Source organism: Vespula pensylvanica, chromosome 2 (assembly GCF_014466175.1).
Source record: "Vespula pensylvanica isolate Volc-1 chromosome 2, ASM1446617v1, whole genome shotgun sequence".
NCBI lineage: Eukaryota > Metazoa > Arthropoda > Insecta > Hymenoptera > Vespidae > Vespula > Vespula pensylvanica.
Window position 1 is genome coordinate 10207115 of NC_057686.1, and position 6000 is coordinate 10213114.

Here is a 6000-nt window from a genome sequence, read left to right on the forward strand (position 1 = left end):
AGCTAGCGTGAATGATACTGAACGCATCAAAAACATGCGTTCCTGTTTCCGTATCGACACCGAGCATCGATGGCGTCTGCGTGGCGGCAGTTAGGCGTGCCATCTTACACGTCTGCGTTCACTTGCCCATGGTATCGGGAGATCATGATGCTTTTCTTAAATAGTAGAGAAAATACGAGAGAGAGAGAGAAAGAGAGAGAGAGAAAGAAGAGAGAGAAAACTAGAAGGGTAGTGAAAAGAGGAAAAGCAAATGTTAGCGAATGATTCTTTTGCAAAGACCATAAAATTTGTGTTGAATATATATATATATATATTTTTATATATTTAATATTATATATATTATAGGTATAATTATATATTTAATTTTATATATATAATATATATATAAGTATCTATACTATCTCTTTTATTTTTCTTATACACTACGATATAATATATAACATATTATTATAATATAGTATATCGTTATAGGAGAGCATACAGTATAGTATACGTGATATAAAATATTTTTTTAGTTTCTATTTTGTGTATATACATATATACATATATACATATATATATATGTATATATATACATACACATATATATAGACAATATGAATTACTATAAGCATATATATGTAATAATAAAATAAGAAAGAGAGAGAGAAAAAGGGAGAGAGAGACAAGAAAAAATGTCTACAAGAGAAATAGGAAATCTCTCTGGGCGGTTAAATCGGTGCTGCCACACGTTAGAAAAGTCGAGTCACGCTCTCTCGGTTCTGCATGGAAGAAACGAGGAGAGGAGCTAAGTTGTAGCAAGGTTTCAGAAGTTGCAGGAAGTTTGCATTGTACCTCCCCTTCTCTATCTCTTTCTCTTTCTCTGTCTTCATATCTCTCTCGCTCTCTCTCTCTCTCTCTCTCTCTATATATATATATATATATATATATATATATATATATATATCTTTCTCTCTCTTTTTCTCGCATATCATAGCTTTACACTCCTACGTCAACTTCTAACGCTTTACACTACAAACGTAAAAGCACATAGTATCGAGCATCGAAAACGTGATAACTAAAAGTACCTTTTTTATCTCTCTAGTCGTAATGATACGAGTAAGATCGTAAAAATATATACCCTATCTTCTTTCTTTTGAAACTTTCCGCATTATGTTTTAACTTATAACTTAGTTTTCTTTAGAATAGTTTAAGTCGACAATTCAACTAGTTATTTACTATATAGATGTTTACAATGTGGCCGAATAATTAGATAAATTTTAGGATAACTTCCTATTCGTTTCTCGATATCTTTCGAATCATTCGAACAAATCACAAAACTTATAAAAAAATATATAATATAAATGTATAGTATGAAAGTTCGTCGTTCGAAATGATATATCAAATTTCTGTGACTACATACGTAAATAATAATTAATATTTAATTCGATCAATTTGTAAATCAAGAAAAAGAATTTTCTTTCAATGAATGAAAAAAAAAAGAACTAATCGAGAGAAAGTAGAGAAAAGAAAAGAAAAGAAAATTGTTAATTTAATTAAACTAGGAGCATCACCGCCAATGTTGAGATAGGGACAACACCGATGGGGTGGTAACGACCCCTATGCTCGTATGCGCTCAACGAACGACTCCACTACGTTGTAGAAGAACGTAGAGAACCGGCGCTGCGCGCGAGTAGATATCGATTTGTCTGCGTTCGGTAGGAAAAAAAGTTGCTCGGCTTCCTGACGTTCGCCGATATTGGCCCGCAGGGTCAAACTCGTCCTCATCGTCTTCTTCTTCCTCTTTTGCTTCTTCCTCTTCCTTTTCTTCTTCTCTTTCTTCTTCTTTTGTCAATGCAAAGAGATCTATATCCCCAACATTTACTACTACTACTACTACTGCAACTTACTACTCTGTTAATATTAATACTACCATTGCTATTACTAGACTTATGTAGTTTGCTAGCTCTATAAGCAAGTCGAATGATTACTTTAGTTTGACTTCCAACTCAACGACTACTCACATTACTTGTTTCCTTCCCTCATTCTTTACCTTCTTCCTTCTACTTCTCCGTTTCCATCGGTTCGATTCACCTCCTCGATAGTTTACCTCCTTCGACTGTCTTCTTCTCGATCCTTCCTGATCAAGTTCGTCGCCCGTCACGCTCCCGACTCTATTTCCGACACGTTCGACCGATTTCCAACGAGCACTCGTCCTCGAGTACTATAGAACATCGTTTACGGATGCGTCTTTCTTTTTTAGTTGGATTTCGTTGGAAGAGAATAAGTTCAATAGTAATTTTATGTTATTTATATTTGTACTATTTTTATATTGAAATTTGTATATGGATTTCTTATTGTATCTACCTGTTCTGCTTTTTGTGATATACATGCAGTAGTCTCAGAGTCTATCACTTGTCTGTTAAATGTTTTCATTAGCATTTACATGTGAAATTAGATTTGCCTGGAAGTTTTCTATTCGTTTATTACGTCTATGTACTTCGTATAGCTTATTTTTTATATTTTTTGCATACGTTCGAATTCTTCAGAGTTTTCGTAATACTCCTTTTAAAATAATATACGTTCTAAAAAAGGTCAGTATTGTAAAGATTATGTCTTTGATACCTATATAAATACACGAGAAGAACAGATTTTAACTTTACTTACGTTTCGAATACTACAATAATATCTGCTAATGAGTAATCTATCTCGAAAGGGATAAGATTGTTAAATATGTTAAGATACAAGGTGGAAGGCAGATTTTGATCTCAGTTATGTGAAATATATAATGAAATAACTCGCTAACAGGATTCCTAAAAATAGAAGAATAAATTACCTTTGTATAAATAAACAAAATTAAAGCATAAATATTACTTAAGATAAGACGTTACATCATATTTCAGATCAATCAACTATTATTTTTAGATATATAGATACAGATAAGTTTTTATTGCACGCGTTTTATTTTTTACGATACATATTTATTTGTCTCAAAACTCATATCTTGTTTTTTCAATGTCTTCACTGAGACGTCCATGTGCAGTCTTATTTTGTAACTTGTTAAGAAGCGAAAAACAAATTTTAACTTCTGTTATGTTGTAGTCACCGGAACCATTTCTTATTGATAACACTTCTAAAAGTTGGAAATAACATTGCCTTCGGATAAATGAAAGACATTTAAAAAGTATGAAATTGAAATATCATATCTAAGACATATTTCACACGCAAACTACAGCTATTTGTAAAGATTGTGTAAGTAATTTCTTATTTTACGTTTTCAATTCTTTATGATAGCCATAGAATTTATATCTTATCTGTTAAATGGCTTCATCAACTCGTCAATTTACAACCAACTTCAAAAAGAACTTGATATATTGATAAATATATCAAGATACAAGACGGAGAATACATTTTGATTTCGGTTATATCTTTCAATCGCCAAAACAACTACTTATTATTGAAAGTCTAATGAAATAATAAACGAAATTTAAAGAACACAAAGTATTATTCAAATCATATTTCAGAAACAACTTACAGGTATTTTCAAAGATTCAAATACAAGTAATGCTTATTTTATGTTTTCTATATTTTATGATCAGAGTCTATGGCTTGCTTGTTGGATATCTTCACCAATATGTCAATGTGCAGTCTATTTAAGAATAGAAACGAGCAAAAAATAGAGACGAGAGAAGGCAAATTTTAATTTTAGTCAGGTCGTAGACACTGGAATGATTTCTTATTTTTAATATTTTTAAAAGTCTGATAAAATAATGAACAAAATTAAGAGAGCATAAAATATCATCCAAGATAAATTTTATATTGATTTACAACTATTTTCGAACATATAGATATAGGTAATTCCTTATTGTACCCGCTCTTTTTCTTCTTGTAATTCTTTCTTTGAGACACTAAAACAATTCCTCATCTATGACATTGCAAAAAATATGATGAAATAATGAACGACATTTAAGTATAGAATATCATCGAAGATATGTTTCAAGAGCAATCTATATTTTCGAACATATAGATAAATAATTTCTTATTATAATGTATTAATATTCTTTTTCTTATACAAATTTCTTTTCAAATCTTAACTGTTGTATATCTTCAGTGGCATACCAACGTGCAAGAAATTGCGAACGGCAAAAGTACAGGAGGCGCGATGGTGGCGTGAGTTTGTGGACAGGATCCAGCAGGAGCGATATCTCGAAGAGTGGGACGAGGACGTGTGGGATGGTACCGTGGAGCGGTACCTGCAAAGAAGGTGGGACACCAAGGGCCAGGCAGTTAGCGGCAGACGGTCAAAAACTTGCCGAACCGGCTGCCACCATGAGAGAAAAAGAGAGAGAAATAGTAGGTATACACACACGCGAACACACACTTGTATATAGACTTACCTACGTATAACACAAGATCTCTCTCTCTCTCTCTCTCTCTCTCTCTCTCTCTCTCTCTCTCTCTCTCTCTCTCTCCCTTCTCGTTCTTTTTCGCTGTCGCCTTTATACGTCGAAAAGAGCACTCTCCTCTTCGTCAAATGAATCATCTCATTCGCCTCTCGAATTATACATTTAACGCCTGAAAATCTTCTGATTCGGACCTCTTCTCTTGTTTTTTTTTTTTTTTTTTCTTTTTTTTTCGGCGTCTTCTTTCTTTTTATAGCAGGAGAATATTCGAAGAAAAGTATAACGATTAACTCGTTCAAATCAATGATTTGTTCGACTTGTTATCTCATCCATGACAGTAGAATTGGTTTTATTTTTGAAAAGTTCTATATTTTTATCTCATTGGAAAACTAGAAATTCAAATTGATTCGAAACGTAGAAATTCATCTGGTTAAAAAAATTATAAGAAGAAAGAGAAATTGATAGAAAATCGGATAGAAAGACAAGAAAATATAAAAAAAGTACGGTGATTAACTCGACCGATTTAATGAATTGTTTGACTCGTTGTTATTCATCAATACTGAAGTAACTTTTGGAAAATTCTAAGTTTCCATCTCATTGAAAAGTTAGAAATTGATTTAATGAAATCGACAAGCTCTAGTACAAACCGTTTTAAGAAGGAGAGAATCGAGTAGAAAAAGAAAGAGAAGAAACAGACAAGTAGAGAGAAAGAAAGGAAAAAGGAGGGAAAATAAGAAGTAAAAGACGATAGGGAAAAACTAGAGAATCCCTTCTTTTCGATCCCGTTGAATTTGCATACGATTCACCTTGGACCGACTCTCGAGATATCGATTGGCAGGTGGCTGCCCGAGGGAACTGCTGACAATACGATTTATTACGGAGGACCACCTGCTCGCGGAAATCTCAATCGGACCGCTTTTGCTGCTATAACATCGAGGGCAAATAGCAAATGGCGCTACCGGACTCTATTCTTTCTTTCTTCCCACGGATCTTCATTAAATCGTCGATTCGTGGTTGGACCCTTAATCTTTGAGAATATTCTCAGGATATCATTCTTTTCTTTCAAATTTTACATTGTGAGAAACACTTTAAGAATATTTTAACTTCGATAAAAGGAATATAAATTACGAAAAAGAGAAATAAAAATGTAACAACTGTCTATATTTCATCGCTTACGATTGAAGATTAATAATAAAGAAATTAAAAAATTAAACTATTCACAACGGAATAACATTACATCATTTAGATCAAAGATTGGTCTTTTAGTTTTTGAGAATCCTTTCTGGAGAGAAAAATGTTTTTCGTTTGAAATTTTACACTATGACAGACACTTTGCAGGTTTTTTAACTTTGACAAAAAAAAATAGAAATTACGAGAAAGATAAGAGCAAAAGCAATTTGTACTTTGCATTGTTCATTTTTAGATATTAATGGTAAATACATTGAAAAATTAATTTACATAACACATTTTCATTTTAATGAAGATTTATCGTTGATTTATAATTGGATTCTTAGTCTTTAAAAATCATCACTAAAAAATAGAAATTTCTTTTATTTAAAATTTAATATTTTAAAAATTTTACACTACCTCTCTCTCTCTTTATATATATATATATATA

General features: G+C 32.1%; 1 long non-coding RNA gene across 1 annotated transcript; it reads left to right on the plus strand.

Moving 5' to 3' along the window:
- Positions 1–2618: 2618 nt before the first annotated feature.
- Positions 2619–5714, plus strand: LOC122638128. The gene is made up of 3 exons (XR_006329353.1): positions 2619–3231; positions 4091–4332; positions 5221–5714. It is a non-coding gene; the product is annotated as an uncharacterized LOC122638128 (long non-coding RNA).
- Positions 5715–6000: the final 286 nt, after the last annotated feature.